This window comes from Misgurnus anguillicaudatus, chromosome 5, assembly GCF_027580225.2.
Source record: "Misgurnus anguillicaudatus chromosome 5, ASM2758022v2, whole genome shotgun sequence".
NCBI classification, from domain to species: Eukaryota; Metazoa; Chordata; class Actinopteri; order Cypriniformes; family Cobitidae; genus Misgurnus; species Misgurnus anguillicaudatus.
The window spans coordinates 28,315,734-28,329,985 of record NC_073341.2 but is presented as its reverse complement, the minus strand read 5'-3'; positions in this window follow the sequence as shown (position 1 = coordinate 28,329,985).

The following is a 14,252-nucleotide window of genomic DNA, read 5'->3' as shown; positions in this document are numbered from 1 at the left end:
TTAGCACTCTTCCAGACCTGTCCCAAATTAAACATGCAGATAACTGTGATGATCTAGATATTGTAATAGAAAACCTAAACAATGTCTGTTCTAACACATTGGATGCCGTTGCTCCCATTCGAAAAAAGAGAATCAAAGAAAAGCCGCCAGCTCCATGGTATGATCATCACACCGCAGCTCTTAAAAAGGCAACTAGGAAAATGGAAAGAAATTATAGAAGCACAAAATTAGAAGTATGGCGTGCAGCATGGAAAGATAGTGTTAAACACTACAGACAGGCTATTAAAACCGCCAGATCTACCTATCTTAGCAAGCTTATAAATGAGAATCATAATAACCCTCGTTTCCTCTTTGGCACCGTTGCAAAACTGACTAGAAACAAAGAACAAACAGAAACCAATAGTAAACTCCAACACAATAGTAACGACTTCATGAACTTCTTTTCTAACAAAATTACGGCTATAAGGGAAAACATCGTAGCTACACAGGCAGCCACCACTCTACCCGTTAGTTCACTTAACACTAGACTACCACACGAACATCTTGATTCATTTAAACCTACTACAATAGAAGAGCTCTCTAAACTAGTAACGTCATCCAAATCATCGTCCTGTATATTAGACCCCGTTCCCACAAAACTACTTAAAGAGGTATTTCCTGTAGTGTCAACCCCGGTTCTAAATATCTTTAACTCATCGCTAGAAATAGGATACGTTCCAACATCTTTCAAACTAGCAGTTATTAAACCGCTGATTAAAAAACCACAGCTTGATCAGGGAGAGCTTAATAACTTTAGACCAATCTCAAATCTCCCTTTTCTTTCGAAAATATTAGAAAAGGTAGTGGCAAGCCAGTTACGCACATTTTTGACAAATAATAGTACATATGAAAAGTTCCAATCAGGATTCAGGCCCCACCATAGCACAGAGACAGCGTTGCTTTGAGTTACAAATGACCTCCTATTAACATCCGATCGTGGTGAAATCTCAATTCTTATATTATTAGACCTTAGTGCAGCCTTTGACACAATAGATCATACAATCTTACTCAATAGACTAGAAAACTATGTTGGTATCAGTGGTCAGGCGCTAGCATGGTTTAGGTCGTATCTAACCAATCGCTATCACTTTGTTTATGTAAACGAGGAAGAGTCATATCACTCCCTGGTTGAATACGGTGTACCGCAGGGATCGGTTTTAGGTCCTATCCTGTTCTGTTATACATGTTACCTCTAGGAGACATTATCAGGAAACATAACATAAGTTTTCACTGCTATGCGGATGATACCCAGCTTTACATCTCCTCACATCCCAGCGAAACACACACGTTTTCTAAGCTAACAGACTGCCTTAGCGATGTTAGAGACTGGATGGCACATAACTTTCTTAAGCTGAACTCCAATAAGACAGAGATACTTATTATTGAACCGAATCGCTACAAACATAATATGTCAGATTACACGTTGCACATAGATGGCTGCACTGTGGTGCCATCTTCCACGGTAAGGAACTTAGGTGTGATGTTCGACAGCAACTTATCCTTCGATAATCATATCGCCAACGTCTGCCGTACAGCTTTCTTCCACCTTAGAAATATCTCGAAAATACGCCATATACTGTCTACATCTGACGCAGAGAAGCTTATCCATGCTTTTATGACCTCTAGAATAGACTATTGTAACTCGCTACTCGGGGGATGCCATGCAAATCAAGTAAACAAGCTTCAGCTAGTTCAAAACGCTTCCGCAAGGGTACTTACTCGATCTAAAAAGTACGACCACATAAGCCCAATTCTGGCATCTTTACACTGGCTACCAGTTAAATATCGCATACAATTTAAAATATCACTACTCACCTACAAAGCTTTAAATGGCCTAGCACCCTCATACCTTAGAGAATTACTATCAGAATACAATCCATCACGCACACTACGGTCACAAAATTCTGGTCTCTTGATTATCCCTAGACTATCAAAAGTGTCTAAAAGTGGAAGGTCATTTTCCTACTTAGCCCCTAAGCTCTGGAATGATTTACCAACCGATGTCCGAGAATCAGACACAGTCGATAATTTTAAATCTAGACTTAAAACTTTTCTCTTCAACAAAGCATTCGCATAATTTGTCTAGTAAAAGTACTTAACTCGAAATAGTTATTTGTACCGAACAAAGCACTCGCGGTCATAAAACAGACCAACCAAATAAATAAATAAAAACCTTATCTTAACGTATAGTCGGATTGCGATTTTGGAACTTTCGTGTTCTTGTGAATAGTATGCCATACAAACCCGTTTGCCACTGAACCTGCATTAACGACGACAGTGGGGCATCCGGCCTTAGTCAAACGGGTTGGCACGTACGATTGGGTTGGGCTTTTGGCGCTTTCTTTATATTGCAAATACTATGCCATACAGACTCGTTTGCCACTGAACCTGCATTAACGACGACAGTGGGGCTTCCAGCCTTAGTCAAACGGGTTGGCACGTATGGTCGGGTTGCGATGTTGGCGCTTTTTTGTGTCTTGTGAATAGTATGCCATACAGACCCGTTTGCCACTGAACCTGCATTAACGACGACAGTGGGGCCTCCAGCCTTAGTCAAACGGGTTGGCACGTATGGTCAGGTTGCGATGTTGGCGTTTTCTCATGATCTTGTAAATAGCATGCAATATAGACCCGTTTGCCACTGAACCTGCATTAACGACGACAGTGGGGTTACAGGCCTTAGTCAAACGGGTCTACAGGTTTCATTTTCTCTTTCTCTTAAAAATCAGAAGGTGACCCTTAGTTACCATATATACCGTCGCAGTGGGCCCCCAATTTGCAAAATCCTCAACTGTGTATAATATAATTATGCCGCAATAGTTAGTCTGTCTGAAACTAAGCTGATTAAACCACAACACTGTGTGACACTTGCATTACATGTGAACGGCCCCTACGCTAATATGATTTTGTTTTTCTCTCCCTGTCCTGTCCTCGACCCTGAGGACAATGGGACAAACAGACCCAGTTCCGGTAGATGTGAAAGTCGACTCACCTCTGATCTACTGGTCGTCCATCACTGTGATGCCCAGCTGATGCCTGACCAACGACCACCGGCAGAACCCGCTTAAACCCCGCTTAATCCCCGCTTAATCTCCTTATCCGTTTATATGTGTTTATATACATATATATCTCCCAAGGGTTTTTCCCTCCTAGGACTTTTTATTTTTTTTTCCTCGGCTCAACAACCCGGGGTTTTTGTTTTTTTTCTCCTAGGGGGTTTTTTACCCCGGGGAGGTAGCCTGCTTGGGCTTAATTTAGCTTCTTCTCCTAGACGTTACATTAGTAATACGCTCGTTCATAATGTCGAGTCATAGCCTCAGCAAATTTGACAGCTTATGCTATTGTGTATTATGTTGTGCTATCTGTCATTTTTCTGTGCTTTTACTGCTTCTATTAATGTAAAGCTGCTTTGAAACAATTGAGTATTGTGAAAAGCGCTATATAAATAAAATTGAATTGAATTGAATTGAATTGAATTGAATTGAATTGAATAACCACATAATTATATGCATATGACACACAGTCAACGCTGACTGGCTAAAATGCAACTTATACGAGGCTTACAGTTTACTAATAGAATTCATTTGTACAAATTTGCTAAATCCTTTCAAATGGCTGTCAACAAAGATGAAATCTATCTAAACCAGCAGGTGCCAACTACACTTGCCTGGCACCCAAACCTTAAAGCCCTGGCAAAACGAAAACATACTTTTTTCTCCAAACAGAAATATAGGAAAACACAGTGCACAAATTGTAACCCTATCTTAAAAATTGCTGGCACCTTCTATGACAAACATGACTGAGATACACTGAAATTTACAAGACTGGTAAGAAAAGAAAGCCTATTGGGACAGAAGTGCATTTGGGGTCATTTGGGACTCGGGTGTTGTTTTTACACTCAAATCTCATAAAGTGTCAGGACAGCCACAGGTGACATAGAGCCCGGATGCTGCACCTCACTGCTGGTGCCACTAGAGGGGTGAGAGGAAGCACTATACAGACCATTAACCACACTGGCATGAGCACATGTTCACAACACGCGTTCAAGAAAAACTTACTGACATTTGAAAGAGTGCACTCTCTGTAAATCTCATTAGGTCTCTGCCATTTCAATATTGGTCTTTTTTCTAAAACTTAAAATGTCACTAATGTAACAGAACGCACATATTACACCAAGCAGGATTTGGATCATTATCTATGAAACATCATATCAACCAATCAGATTTTAGGATTAAGTTTAATGTTAGGGTTAGGCTTACACTAAACCTAATTCAAGCCGAACTGGAGTTGGACATACACTTTCATAGACACACAAATGAACACGTTTATAGCTTACATATATCAGAAAACCTGTTGCCCCCCATGTGATTATTTTAGCTTCTTAGCATAGACTTTGATTTCACTTTTGAGGTTATAAAGGACAAACAGGATGAATGGTAGATGATGTGACAACACTCTGGGTTAGCTGAATCAAAACGCACAGATTTCTTGATTCATCACATATGTACGCATGCACGCACGCACGCACACACACACACACACACACACACACACACACACACACACACACACACACACACACACACACACGTACGCATGCATGTACGCACGCATGCACACACACACACACACGCACACTCTTGTAATGACGCATTGAGTTTTGGAAGAATCAATATGAAATTTTACTTATTAACCCATGATCAAATTAAATCACATTAAATATGCATATTTTTCTGTAAGAAAACAGAAATGCTTCTGACCTGTTTTTTTTAAATTTGTCTTTGTTTTTGTCAAGCAAAAAAAAAAACAGCCTAAAAATCAGATGTGCTGTGTTTTAAAAACATTAGCACTAAGTACTAAAATAATTGCTGAGCAAATTAAAAGTATTATGTGCAAAAGAATTATATTGCATCTTATTAGCAACAACAAATGCTTCAACAATGGTGCTGTTTGCTGTTGCATTGTCTTATCTGTAACAAAAAAGCTTTTTACAAAAAACAAATGATCAGATCAGTTACTTTATTTTATGTCGTTAAGATCATAAAACAATACATTGAACAATGATGTAGCCCCTTATGGAACGGCTGAAATTCCACAAGGGGGCGTATTTATTCCTCAGACGTTTGCACAATAAACTTGACATCCGAATATATTCATTATAAATCGTGAATGAAAAGTGAGATTCGAACGAATGTCCGTTAGTGAACTAATTGTATACGCTATTTATATCGTAATTCGGTCAGAAACGCCAAGATTGTGGGATGAACAAATCGTTTTGAATTAAAAGGCTTGGATATTCCATTTCCTTGGACTTTTGGGGATTTATGAACAATTTGTTTTGGACAATTTCACTGAAGCGGATCAAGGGAAGATTTTGAAGGTAAGTAAATATCCTAAATCGGCGCCGCCCGGTTCAGGTAACTAACAACTAGATTACAGTTTTATGACTGCTAAAAATCATATTATGCTTTGTGTGTGCGCTTAATGGAATCCCGAAAGTCTAAGCTTTCAAACGATGACCGTATATTTTGAAGATTTAATGCTTCAAAGTTACAATGAGGTAATGCAGCCTCACGTGCAAGGGAGGGGGTGTACCGTGTACGGCACAGTGTTCCTTATCAGGTTAAAGGTGCAGTGTGTAATTTTGAGAAGGATCTTTTGACAGAAATGCAAAATAACTTACAAAACTATATTATCAGGGGTGTATAAAGACCGTTCGTAATGAACCTATGTGTTTATTACCTTAGAATGAGACGTTTTTATCTACATACACCGAGGGTCCCCTCACATGGAAGTCGCCATTTTGTGCCGCAATGTTTCTACAGAAGCCCTTAACGGACAAACTTTTTTGCTAAGTTGTCCCCGACGATGACATGTTTGTCCGGTGGTGGCAACAGTAGCTTCTTTGTTTCAAAAGCGAGGGGTGAGCAGTGGACTGAGCCATTGGTTGCCATACACAACATCACCACTAGATGCCGCTAAAATTTACACACTGCACCTTTAAAACCTTATCTGCTGTAAGCAAATCAGTCACAAGACTCTAATGTAAAAATTTGATCGAGACAAAGTACTAAACATATTCAATCACCTGTTATAGTCAACCTTCTCCTGCATGTTTCTGAATGCTGATATGTTGACATCACAAAAAACAGTCTGACAAATTATATACAGTATACAATGTGGATTGTATACTGATTTTAACAGTGATCATCTAAACAATAGATAACTTTTACACAAAGTAAGAGTACAGTATTGTACAATTTCATTTATAATAAAAAAAAATGTAAATCCAATTAAAATTTACAAAACTACAAAAAAATTCCAAAAAACTTTGGAAATAATTACTATTATAAATATGAAGTGACCCACAATTTTGTGACGTTTGGTTCTACTGGCAAGAGTTTGTGTTATTTTCTACTTAAAATCTATGACTGTACTTACTTAATATATTTATATTAACCGAATGCTCTCGACGGGTACTAACCGTATATCAAATACTTTTGCGTCAAATCCGCTTAATCCCAACCTTAGGCCATATAGAAATACCAGGTTTTAGGCAGAATCCATTGAGAATTCCGAGGTAGAACTTCCGAGGTAGATTGTAGGAATGTCCATTTCTTATTGTACTTTAAATGTTAAATATAAATCAAAATAAGACAAACCAATAACCAACATTTTTGGCTGTTCTGGCATGACCACAAACCTATTTCTTTTATTAATAAACTAAATGAATTATAGTGTCACACCACATTTATCACAGAAATACCAGCGATACTGATCTAGATCTGTCTATTTGTCATTTTTTTCTGAATGGTTGTGCAGGTCATGTGGAAAGGCTTTTGGTCTGTTCAGTCTTTGCTGACCCGAATGCACCCTGTAATCTGCACCTTTCTGTTTTTTCCTTTTTCTTTCAGTATTATGTCTGTTTCTATAGCAATGACTTTTTCTACACTTTCAGACCCTTCTCAGGTGAATAATGTGTTACACTCAGAGTCTAGAGGCCTTGTCAGGAATCTTAATCAAAGGCAACATCGGGTGTCGGGCAATTTAAGGTCCGTCTCCACTGCCTGAAGATGAGATTATTGAAATTGTCTGGGCAAAGATCTTCGCTCAGAAATAGCTTAAGGTGGTCTACAACACACCTGCATGTCACAGTGAATGCGATTATTAAGTCTTTCCTTTTCAGATCTCTTTTGGACATAAAACGTACACCAAACCCGATCTATGCGGATTGAAATGCAAATATATAAATCAGTGTGCAACCACAGGTGTGAATCCATGTGTATGTGGATCTGTAAATGCCAGATGTGTGGAGATGTGTGTCAAAGGAGAATGGTAATACGTCATGATGTGCACTTCAGAATTCAGATGAGAATAAAAAAGCACAGCCAGCCTGTAAAACAGACAAAATAAAATTAAATCTTCTCATTAACATCTCACTGACATGTTATTTCCGCAATGCAGTTAAAGAGAAGAGCAAATGTAAACTTTTGCACATGTCCTGCTTATCCAATGTGTCTCTTCAAAACAACCCCCTATAATCTCAAAAGTCGCCTCTACGCTGTAAAAATTCCTTGTTGCACTTAAATTTAATATAAATACTTAGGGCCAGATTTACTAAACGGGGCAAATTAGCACGAGAGCGCAATTCCATAAAAGCGCCAATGCGAGTGGTAATATCTGTGGGTTATTTACTAAAAAGGTGCAAATTAGGTAACACAAACGCAACAGGTGATTATAACCAAAGCCATCTACTAAAAGCCGCGCAAATTAGTTCAGGACGGCAAAAAAGCAGAGCTTATGCGAAGCCATAGGACACTGAAAAGTGAAGGTTTACAATATGTTTTGAAACACCTGGTATTGTGTGACTTCTCCTAGTTATTTCCTCCTGCAAATAAAAAATGGCTTGCAAACAATATTTTTAATAGTATGTTACTCTGGCATTCCAAAAAAACTGTTACATGTTAAAAAAATCCGATCTGCCTTGTACCACGCGCTCTCTGGTGCCTCTTCTATCATTCAATTTTAGTCATTTGAAGCGCAAAATTATTTAAGACATGCTTTTTTCAGCGTTAAATAATGGCGCAAAAACCAGTAATATCACACGCGCTAACATTAGTAAAGTGCGTTGCGTGAATCATTTAAATAATCTCCTCCTATAAATTTTTAGTCTGAAAGGGAAACTCCTAGAAATGCAAATGCAATAAGGTCAGTCGCAAAAATAACTAGACCACACTTTTTCAGCGCTAATAATCCACTGCGTGTCTTTAGTAAATCCCGACAGAGTTGGTATAAATTAAAAACATAAAGTTGAAATAACTTAAGCTAATTCAACTTAATTTTTAGAATGTATAGAAACTCCCTACAGGTCAAGAAAGTTTAAATGAGTTGATCGAACTTTTACATTTTAACTTAAAGGAGCATTTCACCTGTAGAAACATTAATCTTTATTGAAAGTGCATCATATTTGTAGTCGAAATGTAACATACATTTCGAATTTGGTGCCTATTTGACAGAGAAATGGGTGTTTGTAGGCTCACCGCTTCAACAAAGATATTCCACTTCCTGCTTTCAATGATGCAAAATGATGATTTTTACATCATTGAAAGAAGGAAGTCCAACACTGAAATCTGTATTTCTCAAGTCTCAGCCGCAACTGGGGAAATGATGCACCACCATTCAAAAACATGACTGGGGTTCTAACTATACAAAGCTTAATGCAAATGGGTGAAGTGTTCCTTTAAAGGGATAGTTTACCCCAAAAAGAAAGGTACAGTAATAAAACATCATCAAAGTAGTCCATGTGACATCAGTGGGTCAGTTAGAATGTGTTGAAGCATCGAAAATACATTTTTGTCCAAAAAGAACAAAATTTACGACTTTATTCAGCATTGTCTTTTCTTCCGCGTCTGTTGTGAACGCGTGCATGAAACCGAAGTCACCTGACTGCAGTGACGCGGCTGACATACGACACAGCAGGTGCGTGGTGCTTCCCCGCTTTTTATTTTTTTGTGCGCCCTTTGCAAACATGTCTGAGGATAACACGTCAGCCGCGTCACTGCAGTCACGTGACTTGAGTATCGTGCACGCGTTCATAACAGACGCCGAAGAGAAGACAATGCTGAATAAAGTCGTAATATTTTTTATTTTAAGACCAAAATGTATTTTCGATGCTTCAACACATTCTAACTGACCCACTGATGTCACATGGACTACTTTGACAATGTTTTTATTACCTTTCTGGACATGGACAGTATACCGTACGTAGATTTTCAATGAAGGGTCAGAAAGCTCTCGGACTAAATCTAAAACATCTTAAACTGTGTTCTGAAGATGAACGGAGATCTTACGAGTTTGGAATGACATGAGGGTGAGTCATTAATGACATTATTTTCATTTTTGGGTGAACTATCCCTTTAAAAATGTAAGGATTTTTTTACGGTGTAGAATTTCAGAAACGTATTCAGTAATGTCTCAAGCTGTGCTTAAACTCAAATCTCATCATTTTCTTACAACATTAAATGATCTGAGATACAATTTGCTACACACAGTTATATACTGTAGTTTTACACACATACAGTTTGTCTACAATTTTATTCAAAATTCTAAAAAACATCTAAGACTAAACTAATTTAGTCTCCTGAGCTTTGCAAGAGCCAATTTTGAGCAAGTGGCACTGCTTGAAACAAAGTGCTGTGCATCAATAGTCTGTGTGTGCTTGGAAGTGATAGTGAACATATGGCTGCAAGTGCATATGTGTGTTTATCTTAAAGGTAAAGCCTATATTGCGTGCCTGTTACTTTAAAGAGGTTGTTAGAAAAGTGGCTGTTGAATTTATAGTATAATTTAAAGCCTAACTTTTTGCAAAATAGATGAGTTAAAATTGAATTTCTTTGAGTGAGTGTATGAGACTTTTCAACCACTTTCCCGCTTAGTATTCTTTGCTATAAACAAAATAATAATCATTTGATATATAATAATAATCAAATTATAATCAAAATAATAATTAAATTAGTGTTACTGTGGCTCAATCGGTCGAGCATTGTATAAGCTACCTATATACTGATAAAAGAAATGTACAGATTTAATGAACTGTAAGTGGTTTTGAATAACAGCATATGCCAAATGTAAAAATGTAAATAAAAAATACCATCTGTTTCAGTTCCTACTAAAGTTCCTACTAAAACTCAGTATGAAAGCTTACTGATAAATGTGGTAGCTACACTATAAGGAAACCAAGGTACTGTTAAAAAGTTATTCAGTCTATTATCCCCACATAATCGCTAAAAGCATTCTGGACTTTCATAAGGAACTGAGACCTATTAAATTTGAACTTCAAAGAGTTTCTGAAACTTCAGAATAATGATGGAAGCAAGCAAGCAGATACACCCTGTAGGGTGTCCATTGTGCTGTTAACTATATTGGGCTCACCACTTATTGTGTGGCAAAATGGCCCCTCTTGTTTTGCTCATCAGCAGCATCTCACTAACAGATAGAGTAGATGTCCTCATCTCAGTCCGGTTGTCATGGCCACTGTCTTATTGTTGTGGCAGCTATTTGTGTCTCATGTTGTGTTCAAAGTGATCTGCAATTATTCCACCTTTCAGGGGATTATTAACAGCTCTGAATATTGAGAATATTGAGCGCGACATGTAGCTTTCCTCAAATTACCCAAGGCCCATTGTTCTGTTGTTTTGAACGGAGAATAGAGTCTGACCACACTACATCGAATGAATGCATGAATGAAACATTTGTTAACCGTCGAAATGACACTCTTGTATGTTGCATATAGGGCCTTTGTATCTACAACTGATTGTTATTCATATATCTTTTGAAAAATTGTCTACTCGACTATTGATTTGACCTTGAATGAATCAGGAGCTCAGATGTAAAAGCTGCTTAATAACACCTTTAAATCAAAAATGAGATAATATTAACCAAATGCTATTGGCACCTATTTTATGGTCATCAAATAATTTTGCTTCAAATCCGCTTAAACCCAGCCTAAGGTCATTCATAAATACCTTTTTTTTGCATAATCCATTAAGAGTCTGATAAAAAATGCTAATTTAAGAAAACTTTACAGATGCACTTAGAGGGTTTTGCATCTGAGCTCTTCAAACTACTATACTGGTTTCAGTGCATTTAGCTGCCGTTTCAGTAGACAGATCAATAAATCATAATTTAGCTGTCACTGTTTCAAATATAAGCATTGATTAACCCTTCAAAGTCTAAAGAATGTCTTGATGTATTGAGTGCTATTGAGGATTTTATTAAGGAAGTGACAAGTAGAGTTAGGGGATATGTCATATAGAGACTTTAATGCTAACAAACAAGCTCTACTACCGGTAGTCAAGTATGAAGCAAAACAGATATGGAGGATGAAGCTCGTGACGGATATGAGTTTGATAGGGGCAGGACCAAAGGCAATTTTTTAATAAATACATTTTAAATATACTGTATGCATCCTATTATAAGAGGTGAACAGTCATTCAAGTAATTCATATTTAATTTGTTAACTTTGACACGTTTGGCATATGGCATATACATTCTAATAAATACTGGGTTGTTTCAAACCATTGTTGCATCAAATATAAAAAATTCTGGGGGATTCTTGCGAAATTAGACTTATGAGGTGTCATGAAACATTTTGATAAAAAAGTAAATGCAAAGTAAGAGTATCAAAATAAGAAGCATATAGTTACAAACATATCTTCACGTACTGTTTTGCACATGATTTCAAATTACATCATATAAACCAATTTTGTTGTTTTTTCCACATTTAATGGGAACATTTTCATTACCGCAACGTGTCCATGACTGGATTAGGGTTCTTTGACATGGAAATATTTATAATAAAAAAATCTAAACATTTACAGTAAAGAAACATGTGGTATTTGGTAAGAAATATTAAAGTGTCCAAGACCAAGACCAATTTTTTTCATCCTCCGCAACAATTTTCAATCATTGTTTAAGCCCTTAAGGAACTAACATTTAAAAAAAAAATTGTTGGAAGGGACATTATTGACTGTGACACTCATGATGGGTACCAGGTAAGCAGTTCTTATTTTTTTCTCTCCAGATAAAAGTTGAAAGTTTGTTTGTCATAGTAAACAACTTTTTAGTTCTCATTACCGAAACATGAGTTTGTAGATGCGTATATTTAGTGTAATATCATGTTGCGGTAATGATCATTTTTTATAATGATAATCTAAAAATGTAAATAATTCTATAGGAAATATTTTTTAAATCCTATTAAAATAATGGTTATAGTAAGTTCAGACCTTAATCTTTTATGTGCAAATAAAAAAATGTCTTAAAGGGCTTTTTTTTAATTCTGATGCTGGTCACCTTCTCAGTCTGAATTTCGTGAGAATCACCCATCTGGGTTTAGGTCTGTCCCTTTTTGACCTAAAGCTGGGTTAGTGAACTAAGTCTACTTGATTCAAGCCTAATGCTTTTGACAAAGCATTGACAAATCTAGTGATTAATTCTTTCCCAAAAGCTTTTATTAACATTTTTAAACGTGTACTCTAATGTAATAAACACCTAAAGCTGAGAAAACCGGAATGGATTCTCCCAAAAACTTTATTTAACACAAAATGTTAAGGACTCCACTAAACTCTTATTCATTAGCATAATCTCTAATTAAAATTCACAACAAAGGTAAAGCATAATCAGGCCCTGCCCACGGCCTCGCCTTTGACTTCACTTCACTTACAATATTCACTAACTCAAAATAACCTTTAATCCTGACCCTTAGCCTTTGGAATTATAAGCAGCTAAATGGATGTGATGTTATTCCCCTAATTTTCAAAGACAATAGACTCTGAACTCCCCAGTATTTGCATATGATGATATAATTGTCTGAAGTCAAAATAATAGCTCAATTAAAGTGAGACAGATAAGACTTCCGTTTCTGGACAAGTTTAACTAATTACACTTATCTAATTATTTCAGGTTATGAATGTGTCTAAATTGTTATTGAACCTAGAATTGCTGTAGTCGTTGTCATTGTCAGCATTAAGGGTGTTTATATTGAAGGCTTAAATCATCAATGTGGGGATTACGCAGTAATCCTGTGTGAGTAAATACCCTGCTTGATACATACAGAATATTGTTATTAACTTACTCAGCAAAACTGTTTAACTACAGGTTTCACTTAAATTCAGCATGTAGTAAAATAACTGATCACATTTACAGCACGCATAGTATTAAAACTGACTGTATACTTACATCGTCCATGCTTATTTTTAACCCAATCTCACAATTTAATATGCATAAAAAACATATTACAAACTGTTAATAAAATGTAAATAAAGTTATATGGTCAATACAAGATGCAAATTTATTGAGAAACTTGATCAAGAATGCAATTTTTACAGTTTACGTTTTTATTTACTGTACCGTTAAATGCCTTGACTTTACAAAATGTATTGTAAAGTATTTCCCATAACCTACAATCATCTTTTCCATTACAGCGAGTTTAATGTCAGTCTGGCATCCACCATTTAACAGGAACCCATAATGCAAACACACTGTAGATGAACTCTTTCCAGATGGTAAGAAATGCACTTCTTCTTAAGTGCATTTTCGAAAAGATGGTAATAACAATAAAAAGTCAAGCTTGCTGGAATTTGCTGAACATTTGCTCTTAAGCCTAGATATGATATGCCGTACTGAGCTTTAATAACTCTTATTTATCTCTTCGCTTTCTATTTCTGCACACACTTGATTTACATTGGCACAATTTAGGATCGCACTTGTGTTATAGGCCGTCTATGGCCTTAAATATGATTTCTCCATACACCACAAATTTCAGTAATTCTCACTCAGAAAATGTCTTGCTGTACAAATTGATATACACCATCCTCTCAACGTGCATAAGCACATGAAAGCACACATACAAGCATGCAATCTGTCATGTGCACACACACACGCAAGCAAACATGATAGGGGTTGAACCTTTACAAAAACGAATGCATTTCAAGCATGCTTCTTCATTAGGGCAGTTTTAACAAAGCCCACTTCTCAAACGCACAGACTTAATGAGATTTCCCGCTGTTGCCTGGCAGTCTGCAGACATATTCTTATTCATGTTCAGCGGGGTAACACATAAAACCAGTAATATGGACCAGATCCTGTGAAACAAACATGAATTTAACATTATGTCTAATGCATGCTGAAACACTGGCTTTTTCTTTGTACATCCT